Source organism: Oncorhynchus gorbuscha, linkage group LG02 (genome assembly GCF_021184085.1).
Source record: "Oncorhynchus gorbuscha isolate QuinsamMale2020 ecotype Even-year linkage group LG02, OgorEven_v1.0, whole genome shotgun sequence".
Lineage (NCBI taxonomy): Eukaryota > Metazoa > Chordata > Actinopteri > Salmoniformes > Salmonidae > Oncorhynchus > Oncorhynchus gorbuscha.
Window position 1 is genome coordinate 69,369,275 of NC_060174.1, and position 11,664 is coordinate 69,380,938.

Below are 11,664 nucleotides of genomic sequence, written 5' to 3' on the forward strand. Positions count from 1 at the left end.
AACCAGGGCCATAGGGCTGAGAGGAGTCTGAACCTGGAAGCGGGTGGATGAGGTGACAGAGATACTGCAAACTCAAAGTGGGATGAATCAGGCTCTACCAGTGGCAGACCCCATCACACTAGAGTAAGCTTTAGATCCACCTGGGAAATACCTCATATCCAGACTGTGTCAGTGAGGAATGAGCCTGTCTGTAAGGAGACAGACAGGGAGACAGATGCAGCCACGCGCCACAGCCAGTCAGCCATTCTTATGACACTGCATTACAGGGGCTAACAGAGCGAGACAGAAAGTATTAAAACTATCGGAGAGGTAGAGGGATGCTGGAGGCCTGACGGAGAGTATGATAGACAGTCATAAGGCTGGGTAGGGTAGGGTTAGTGAGAAGGTCTGTCGTCAGGGCTTACAGATGATGATCTGTCAGACTGGCCTGCAGGCCGCTGACCTCTGACCTCTTAGCTGATCCTGTTATGTCTGTGGATAGATCCTGGAACACAAAATAACATAACACACCATTAGCAACACGCACAGGTTTTAACACGGTTCTCACTCATCAGCCACACACAACATGCACATCTCCCTCTCAGTTCACCGAACATTAATGAATAACCATCTCCTAATGGGGGGGGGGGGTGTTCCTAATGTTTGGTACACTCAGTGTATGTAAAAAAAAAGTGTTGTCGTTACAGATAAAACGCGGACACATTGCCTGAGATGTGAGAGCACATCTGGAGACGTGTTGTACTCTTGTATCCATCTACCAAATCCTGGTTTCCATGGTAATCGAAGCAGTACACTGTCTGTAAATCAGAATGAATGTGATTGTGAGCTAGAGAGTGAGACCCTGGGTGCTCTTTGCCACAGAGAGCTGCCCTGCAGTATGTGCTCTGGGCTGGGCTTGCCAGGGGCTCTAGGAATAAGCCTTATCCAAGTGAAAGTCCATTTATCATTGCAGCCAATGTCAGCAGTGCAGAGAGTGTCTCTCTGCTGTGAAATTAAAGAAGGGGATGGTTTGGAGAAACGGCTGCTTAAATGGAAATTCAATAAAAAGACACTCAATCAACAAGGGTAAAAATAAAAGATGCAGCTGTCGTTATTCAACATTAAGGGGAAAATTACTTGCCAAGTAGCCACCCATTACAACAATGGCCTAGACAATGATAAGGTGGCATCTCGGCAATGGGGGTGCGCCGCTATCGATTCCCCCTAGGTGACCCGGGAGCAGAGGCCATGAATTACAACTCACTTCTTATGGCAATAAAGGAGGACAAAGTCCATCCATTGGACATGGGTCATTACCCAAAACATCCATCCCCTGGAACATGTGTACAAACTGAGTGGTCAGAAGCACAGAAGAGCAACCAGCAGATAGAGCCAATTGATTGAAAGGACAGAGAGGTTGATCATTAAAATCAAACCAAAACCATCCTTCATTCCCTTTGTCTCTCTTCTCTATTTTTGCTTTGTTTCTCTCTCTGTATCCATCTTCCTACAGTCATTCTCTCACACTGTATGCCTGTCTTCTTATTGGCCCTAACCTTATCTACCCATCTTTCCTTTTTTCTTTCTCTCGGCATGTTTTTTTTATCTTTGTCTCTATCAGTCTATTTTCTACCCTTCTTTCCTCCTCTTTGTCTTCTTCCCTCTAGTCACACAGCATATACAGACAGAGACAATCCTAGAAACAGGCTGAAGTCTGTGTCAGCTTTTCTTTAATTACAGCCGACAGCCCCCTGACAAAAACCATTTGCACCCTTTTGTCTTGATACTAAATGTTGACGCCTGACAAGTTCTGAGCCTTACAAGGACTTGTTTTCCAAGGCAAACTAACTTTGCACCCACAGTGAAACAAACACCTTTTTCCCTAAATAACTACTCATAAATATTCATCTGTGTCTCTTCTTTACTTAAGCTGAGATATGGCACACAGCCAGACTGAATAAGCAAGCAGCCTCTCCACACCTTTATAATGTGAAATGCGTTTTGCTTGTGAAAAGTGAGAAATTCAATAACGCTGGAATGACGTGGCGTAGCAACAGTCCCTCAGAGAGAAGACACATCTCTCCAGGGAAATATGGACGCTCTGCTTAGAATCCGCTGGAGGGATCAAGAGAGAAAGACACACTTACACATACACACTCAACAAATACACACCTGGCCTCTCCCAGTCTTGAATTACAAAAGACACTTTACAACCACAAAATATTGTGAAAAAAAGAATAATACGCAAAATAAGTGCACATTACTCTCTAGGTTGACTTTTTCATCCATGGTTTTAGACATTTCAGTTCCTCTGTTGGTGAGTCAATCCATCTGGATGTCTCTCTCTCTCTCTGTCATTTTTAACCTCCATCTTCTTGATTTTGTGCTTTTACGCATCATTCCAGGTGATAGGCCAGTGGCTGTCCATCTCTGAGACAGACAGGTAGACAGGAACAACCAACAGTGAAACGAGCATGAGGTGAAAACCTCTCCCAGACTTGTCAGTCAGTCAATAGTGTAATTAAATGACCAGTCCCTGCCTCTGTCAACTCCGTCTTTGTAATCATTACACAGCCAAGACACCCCCAGCTACAAACAAATTGTATTGTCTCCATCAATAATGCATACCAACACTTTATTGAAACCCAATGCAGTTCCATATTTACATGGCTGGACAAGTCTGTGATTTGGATGAGTGATTTGCTCGGCCATAACAGGCAATAGGAGCATCCTCCGAAACATGACCCTGCTAAGCCGCACTGCTTCTTGACACACTGCTCGCTTAACCAGGAAGCCAGCCACACCAATGTGCTGGAGGAGACACTGTACAACTGGCGACCGTGTTAGCACGCACACGCCCGGCCCACCACAGGAGTCGATAGTGCACGATTGGACAAGGACATCCCGGCCGGGCCAAACCCTCCCCTAACCCGGACTGCGCTGGGCCAGTTGTGTGTAGCTTCATGGGTCAACCGGTCGCGGCAAGCTGCGACACAGCCCGGGATTGAATCCGGATCTGTAGTGACGCCTCAAGCACTGCAGTGTCTTAGACCACTGACCACCCGGGAGGCTACACTATGTTTTATTTATAGAGGAAATCAAATGAAGATGTATTCCCAAAGGGGGGTACATGAGGTGAATTGTGTTTCATTTTAATTTGCTTATGTTTTTATTGAATAAACTTGACAGGGTGAATAACCAGAACAGTCCCAATGTGTGTGTGTGTGTGTGTGTGTGTGTGTGTGTGTGTGTGTGTGTGTGTGTGTGTGTGTGTGTGTGTGTGTGTGTGTGTGTGTGTGTGTGTGTGTGTGTGTGTGTGTGTGTGTGTGTGTGTGTGTGTGTGTGTGTGTGTGTGTGTGTGTGTGTGTGTTGCACACATCAACCTGGTAGCTACTGAGGTGAGACAGGTGGTTTCCCCAACAGCAGACATACATAAACATTCTGTTGTCAGAGGAGCCTGGTTTGATGTTGATGATCATGTGTTTTCTTGTCTGCTGAATAAGACAGATATTGTTGTTGTGGGAGACCAGAGGGAGGGGCTGGTACTGGAGGTGGGCTGCTCATTCCATTGTTACATGGAGCAGCCTTATCTGACAAGCTCCTTAAGTAGCAGCCCCTCATATCACACTTGGACAGCCTGAAGTGTAGATGCAGGTTGGTGGCGTTGATATTTCGTCTCTGCCACGTACATAAACTTACATAAACATTCAGATTGCAGGCCTGTCTAAGAGAAGAGCAAAACAAATGTCTAGGTACTGCTCTGTTTCAGCTGTTATGGGCAGCCTAGCTGTGTGGAGGAGAAGGTACTGCTCTGTTCCAGCTGTTATGGGAAGCCTAGCTGTGTGGAGGAGAAGGTACTGCTCTGTTCCAGCTGTTATGGGAAGCCTAGCTGTATGGAGGAGAAGGTACTGCAGGGTAGCCTAGTGGTGAGAGCGTTGGATTAGTAACTGAAAGGTTGCAAATTCGAATCCCCGAGCTGACAAGGTAAAAATCTGTTGTTCTGCCCCTGAACAGGCAGTTAACCCACTGTTCCTAGGCTGTCATTGAAAATAAAAATGTGTTCTTATCTGACTTGCCTAGTAAAATAAAGGTATAAAAAAAATTAAATGCTCTGTTTCAGCCATCATGGGCAGCCTAGCTGTGTGGAGGAGAAGGTACTGCTCTGTTTCCGCCCTTTTAGGCAGCCTAGCTGTGTGGGGGAGAAGGTACTGCTCTGTTTCAGCTGTTATGGGCTGCCTAGCTGTGTGGAGGAGAAGGTACTGCTCTGTTTCAGCCATCATGGGCAGGCTAGCTGTGTGGAGGAGAAGGTACTGCTCTGTTTCAGCCGTTATGGGCAGCCTAGCTGTGTGGAGGAGAGGGTACTGCTCTGTTTCAGCCGTTATGGGCAGCCTAGCTGTGTGGATGAGAAGGTACTGCTCTGTTTCAGCCGTTATGGGCAGCCTAGATGTGTGGAGGAGAAGGTACTGCTCTGTTTCAGCCGTTATGGGCAGCCTAGCTGTGTGGAGGAGAAGGTACTGCTCTGTTTCAGCTGTTATGGGCAGCCTAGCTGTGTGGAGGAGAAGGTATTGCTCTGTTTCAGCCCCTTTAGGCAGCCTAGCTGTGTGGGGGAGAAGGTACTGCTCTGTTTCAGCCATTATAGGCAGCCTAGCTGTGTGGATGAGAAGGTATTGCTCTGTTTCAACTGTTAAGGGCATCCTAGCTGTGTGGATGAGAAGGTACTGCTCTGTTTCAGCCATTATAGGCAGCCTAGCTGTGTGGATGAGAAGGTATTGCTCTGTTTCAGCCGTTATGGGCAGCCTAGCTGTGTGGAGGAGAGGGTACTGCTCTGTTTCAGCCATTATGGGCAGCCTAGCTGTGTGGATGAGAAGGTACTGCTCTGTTTCAGCCGTTATGGGCAGCCTAGATGTGTGGAGGAGAAGGTACTGCTCTGTTTCAGCCGTTATGGGCAGCCTAGCTGTGCAGAGGAGAAGGTACTGCTCTGTTTCAGTCGTTATGGGCAGCCTAGCTGTGTGGTGGAGAAAGTACTTTTTGTTTCCTTAAGTGTCCTTGTATCAATGACCTTTGAAATGTTTGAATCCCTCATGATGTAATGTTATTTGTATTCAAATAAATTATCTCGTGTGTGTGTGTGTGTGTGTGTGTGTGTGTGTGTGTGTGTGTGTGTGTGTGTGTGTGTGTGTGTGTGTGTGTGTGTGTGTGTGTGTGTGTGTGTGTGTGTGTGTGTGTGTGTGTGTGTGTGTGTGTGTGTGTGTGTGTGTGTGTGTGTGTGTGTGTGTGTCTGCCCCCTGTTCCACTGCAGACTGCGAGAGGCAAAGGCAGTGGAGAATTAAAAGGCCAAGGATAAAGGGACAAGCCCAGAATGTGAATTAAGGAGACGTTCAAGAGACATCAGGTTTAACACTATCCAGTGTGATACATGTACTCCTCACTGATATTGTAGCCATTCTTTCCAATTATATGATTGTGTGCCAAGGGTGACCAATGACTCAACGGAATCAATGACAATGAGATTATTACACTCTACAGACACTCAATTATATGTTTCACTACTATAGTAGCATTAATTTTCTGCATCGCGAGCGAAGCCATCACCGCCTTCTGGAACCTGCCGTTCTACCTTTCAGCACCACAATGAATGGACAGCTCCTGCCGTAAACGGCTGAATCAACTCATGAACTTTCTTTTGAAATGTAGGATATTACACCAGTGGGAAATATACAACAAATCAGAAAGTCTGGACGGTCAAGTAAATTGTACAATAACTGCTTAGACTTCTTTATTGTGGTTTTGCGAGGAAACATCTGTCGTAGGCTATAGCCCACCTTTCTGACACATGGCTAGATTGACCCATGAAATAGCACAGTGAGAAGCAAGGGCTGGTACTGGGATAATCAGTGTGTAATATAATATATCTTAAAAAGAAATACAACGATAATTACTTTGTTCTCCAAAGATCTGTTAACTCTGTAATTCAGTGTTGGTTGCAAAACCAAACCGTATGGATTAGCCTACCTGACAAATTCAGGGTAGCCTATAGATTACACAGCCACACAACGTCAATGGCAAATCAAAAAACTCTCATAAATAATTTTTAAGACAACGAAAATATGACCTACTATCTTAATGCGGATTCATTGTATTATACGAACTGGGGGTATCCAAAGCACTCATGTAGTCAATGCTCACACATGTAGACTATCTCGAACACTCTCAGTCCCCTTCTCTCGTTCACACACACTACTCAGATCAAAGTTTATCAACAGGTTGAGTCATTTTCTATCAAAATTGATAGCCTAATAATTTTTGTCTTTACAACTTTACACCATTATTAGACAGAATTGATATCAACTTTTTAGACCGCGCCACAGCCTATCACCTTGTCAAAAATATTTGGCAATTAACGTTGTCAATTAACTTCTGCAGCTTCTGAAAGTGGTTGAAGAATTCAAGAACTCACCCTCTTTTCGCCGTTATTCGTCTTTGTTTAGTTGCTCAATGCTTGTTTGATTTACTATTGGTCCCTCCTTTCTGTGAAACGTTTGCAAATGTATCTTTTTCCGGTTAAATGTCCTTGCATAGGCACCAAAAAAAAGAGAGGAAATGATGAAAAGAAGAGAAAAGAAAAGACGTTCAGGTGTGAGATAAATCAACAAGAAGGCGCCTGAGCACCGAGAAAGGTCCCCGGCAGTAAAAACCTAATCCCGTTCTACCTGGGAATGCAGAGCCGCTATCAGATGGTCTATAATGCGAGCTACGAGTGGCAGCGCATACAGATCACCACGCGCACCTTCTCCTGCAGTGACCTGCCGATTTCCTCAGGGTCCTAAGGCTGCGCTAAGGCAATTTGCTCACAGATAGGCTACTTGATTCACACACAGCTACAGTATGATACTGGGAATATTTGATGATATATCGTAGACTGGGCTGGGCACATGTTTGTTTGATAATGATAATCGATGTGTTGCTATACATCTATCCGTCCTCAATTGCACTCATTCTTTGTCATTACATGGGTGGGTCAGATTGTTCATTGGAATGCCTGTGTGACTCTCTGCTCCATTTTGAGCAACATTATGTTTATTCACCCTTTAGTGAAATTGTAATCTCCTTCTCTTAAAAGGTCCAGTAGTTATGAAACACAGTGTCCTGTCAACCTGGACAGGCTATGAACTGGTATCTTTGAAGCCTGAGTTTTGTATCTTACGAGAGTGTATCATTTCCTAGATGAATTCTAAATGACACGTAATTATACGATTATTTATGTGTGTCAATATTGAATACGATGTAATGTGACTCACCTTAGGTCATGACCGCACAAAATGGATTCCATAGGGTACAAACGGCAGAGGGGGATTTCATAGTCAAATAAGGAGACAGTGGACTAGAAAGTGATGAACATGCGTTGAGGGGTAAAAACAATTCAAGCATTGCCAATTAGATAACATCGACAGGAAATAGTGACTAAAGTGCCAATCAGTTAACTTTGCAGTTTAGCTTGAGTTAATGTTTGAGATGTATTCCAACGGCTGTTTGCCAGCTATACTCAGTGACAGGGTGAAAGCAAAATTATTTGCATCCTATCTGGACCTAAACAGTAAAAATGAAAAATATTTCATCATCACTTTGTTTCCCTGTTCAACGTGGACATTCAGAAGTAACATGGAATTCAAATATGAAACAAAAGAGAGAGACAGAAAGACAGACCTTTGAGGGAGACAGACGGAGAGAGAGAAAGAGAGGAATAGAGACTTCAGCAGCTCTTAAAAGTAAGAGGGACATCGAGTCCTCACATGTTCTCGATCCACCGAATGATTTCTCATCTCTCTATTATCTACGCTGGGTCATTTCATTCACTCAGTGGGGGGGGGATGGGGGGGGGGAGTAGACTTATGCTGAAGATCCAGGCTCTATACTTACACAACAGCACCAGCCATGTCCCTGGCACGTCACAGCCCACTGAACAGACCACGGACATCGAGCCTGACAGTAGACAACTCAATCTGTAACTAAATCAAATTTGATTTGACACATGCTTGGTAAGTAACAGGTGTAGATGAACAGTGAAATGTTTACTTGCAGGTCCTTCCCATCACAACAATGCTGAGAGAGAAATTCAATCAAAGTAAAAGACTTCATAATAAAAGTTGACTAAATACACAATGATTCATGACAACTTGGCTATATACATACGATATCACGCCCTGACCTTAGATATCTCTGTTTTCTATATATTTTGGTTAGGTCAGGGTGTGACTAGGGTGGGTACTCTAGGTTTTTGTATGTCTTGGGTTTTTTGTATGTCTAGGGTTTTTGTATGTCTAGGGTTCTTGTATGTCTAGGGTTCTTGTATGTCTAGGGTTCTTGTATGTCTATGGTTTTTGTATGTCAAGGGTTTTTGTATGTCTAGGGTTTGGTATATCTGGGGTTTTTGTATGTCTAGGGTTTGGTATATCTGGGGTTTTTGTATGTCTAGGGTATTTGTATATCTGGGGTTTTTGTATGTCTAGGGTTCTTGTATGTCTAGGGTTTTGTATGTCTAGGGTTTTTGTATGTCTAGGGTTTTGTATTTCTAGGGTTTTGTATATCTAGGGTTTTTGTATGTCTAGGGTTTTGTATTTCTAGGGTTTTTGTATGTCTAGGGTTTTGTATGTCTAGGGTTTTTGCATGTCTAGGGTTTTTGTATGTCTAGGGTTTTGTATTTCTAGGGTTTTGTATATCTAGGGTTTTTGTATGTCTAGGGTTTTTTGTATGTCTATGTTGGCCTGATATGGTTCCCAATCAGAGACAGCCGTTTATTGTTGTCTCTGATTGGGGATCATATTTAGGCAGCCCCTTTTCCCACTTTCTGGTGTGGAATCTTGTCTACAGTTAGGTGTCTGTGTGCACATCAGTAGCGTCACGTTTAGTTTGTTGTTTTGTTCAGTGAGTTTCAGTTCATTAAAAATATGTGGAACTCTATTCACGCTGCACCTCGGTCTCATCATTACGACAAACGTGACACACAAGGTACCAGTACTGAGTCAATATGCAGGGGTACAAGGAAATTGAGGTAGATATGTACATATAACTAGGAATAAAGAGACAGATAATAAACAGTAGCAATAATGTATGTGATGAGTCACAAAGGTTAGTGCAAAAAGGGTCAATACAGATAGTTCAATATTTAACCAAACAGCTACAGTACCCGGATGAACTGTTTAGCAGTAGTATGGCTTGGGGGTAGAAGCTGTTCAGGGTCCTGTTGGTTCCAGACTTGGTGCATTGGTACGGGAGAACAGTCTATGACCTGGGTGGGTGGAATATTTGACAATATTTAGGGCCTTCCTCTGACACCGCCTGGTATAGAGGTCCTGGATGGCAGGGAGCTCCTCCCCAGTGGTTTAATGGGCCGTGAGCACTACCCTCTGTAGTGCCTTGCGGTAGGATGCCAAGCAATTGCCATACCAAGCGGTGATGCAGCCAGTCAAGATGCTCTCAAATGTGCAGCTGTAGAACGTTTTGAGGATCTGAGAGGCCCATGCTGAATGTTTCAGCCTCCTGAGGAGGAAGAGGCGTTGCCGTGCCCTCTTCACGACTGTGTTGGTGTGCGTCGACCATGATAGATCCTTAGTGATGTGGCAACCGAGGAACTTGAAGCTCTCGACCCGCTCCACTACAGCCCCGTTGATCTGAATGGGGGCGTGCTGAAGCCTGGGGAGACTCGGGCATCTAGCTCAGCATCAGTCAGACGACAAATGATTCCCAGTGGCCAAACATCCTCCACCCTGGGAGAACACAGCAGCCCAGTGAGAGAATCATGTAGAGTGCTGTTCCACCATGGGAGACCATCCCTAAGGCTCTGTTTACACTCTGCCGGGCCAACAGCTCATCCTGTGTGGCTCCTCCGCCACACAGCACAACACTACATATACATGCAGTGATACCTGCAGTGAAACAGCCTAGCGCAACATGGTGGAGAAAAAATGGGGGACTTGTCTTGTCAGTTTCTATAGCAATGAGGAGCAGAAAGGTTCTCTCCATACCACTAGTTCCAGTCAAAATCAACCCTCTCGACTGTACCAACACAAAGACTATAACTGCATGATTTATGACAGTAATGCTGAACAGGGCATCTCTAGACACATAGGGTGCGTCCCAATCGATAAAGATCAGCATTTCTAGGTGGTACATCAAAATTGGCATGTCCCAATACCAAGGTATCTTAAAATGCTGCCTTCTAAGGTGCATTCATTCAGGTGATGTTGAAGGCAGTATCCTATGTATCCTTCGCCAGGGGAGGCTATGCCATAACACCTTGTGGTGCACCAAAAATTCTAATCAATTTTCTCCCGCTTTGGAGAAAATTTCCCAGAAGAATAAGAAATAACTTTGCGAAATGAAAGTATTCTGTAAAAATGTTCAAATTGATTTCATATGATTTTTTCCATTCTAATATTGAGTAACTGTTGTTTATCAGTCCGTTGCCAAGCTAACACGTCGTATTTACATTTACATTACATTTAAGTCATTTAGCAGACGCTCTTATCCAGAGCGACTTACAAATTGGTGCATTCACCTTATGACATCCAGTGGAACAACCACTTTACAATAGTGCATCTAAATATTTTAAGGGGGGGGGGTGAGAAGGATTACTTTATCCTATCCTAGGTATTCCTTAAAGAGGTGGGGTTTCAGGTGTCTCCGGAAGGTGGTGATTGACTCCGCTGTCCTGGCGTCGTGAGGGAGTTTGTTCCACCATTGGGGAGCCAGAGCAGCGAACAGTTTTGACTGAGCTGAGCGGGAACTGTACTTCCTCAGTGGTAGGGAGGCGAGCAGGCCAGAGGTGGATGAACGCAGTGCCCTTATTTGGGTGTAGGGCCTGATCAGAGCCTGGAGGTACTGAGGTGCCGTTCCCCTCACAGCTCCGTAGGCAAGCACCATGGTCTTGTAGCGGATGCGAGCTTCAACTGGAAGCCAGTGGAGAGAGCGGAGGAGCGGGGTGACGTGAGAGAACTTGGGAAGGTTGAACACTAGACGGGCTGCGGCGTTCTGGATGAGTTGTAGGGGTTTAATGGCACAGGCAGGGAGCCCAGCCAACAGCGAGTTGCAGTAATCCAGACGAGAGATGACAAGTGCCTGGATTAGGACCTGCGCCGCTTCCTGTGTGAGGCAGGGTCGTACTCTGCGGATGTTGTAGAGCATGAACCTACAGGAACGGGCCACCGCCTTGATGTTAGTTGAGAATGACAGTTTGTTGTCCAGGATCACGCCAAGGTTCTTAGCGCTCTGGGAGGAGGACACAATGGAGTTGTCAACCGTGATGGCGAGATCATGGAACGGGCAGTCCTTCCCCGGGAGGAAGAGCAGCTCCGTCTTGCCGAAGTTCAGCTTGAGGTGGTGATCCGTCATCCACACTGATATGTCTGCCAGACATGCAGAGATGCGATTCGCCACCTGGTCATCAGAAGGGGGAAAGGAGAAGATTAATTGTGTGTCGTCTGCATAGCAATGATAGGAGAGACCATGTGAGGTTATGACAGAGCCAAGTGACTTGGTGTATAGCGAGAATAGGAGAGGGCCTAGAACAGAGCCCTGGGGGACACCAGTGGTGAGAGCGCGTGGTGAGGAGACAGATTCTCGCCACGCCACCTGGTAGGAGCGACCTGTCAGGTAGGACGCAATCCAAGCGTGGGCCGCGCCGGAGAT

At 45.4% G+C, this 11,664-nt stretch overlaps 1 protein-coding gene across 1 annotated transcript in view; it reads right to left on the reverse strand.

Moving 5' to 3' along the window:
• LOC124008338 (roundabout homolog 1-like) overlaps window positions 1-6,677 on the reverse strand; it is a 223,192-nt gene extending 216,515 nt beyond the window's left edge. The window contains 2 exon segments of the mRNA XM_046319510.1: window positions 405-484; window positions 6,437-6,677. The gene's annotated coding sequence lies outside the window, so the exon portion shown is untranslated.
• Window positions 6,678-11,664: the final 4,987 nt, after the last annotated feature.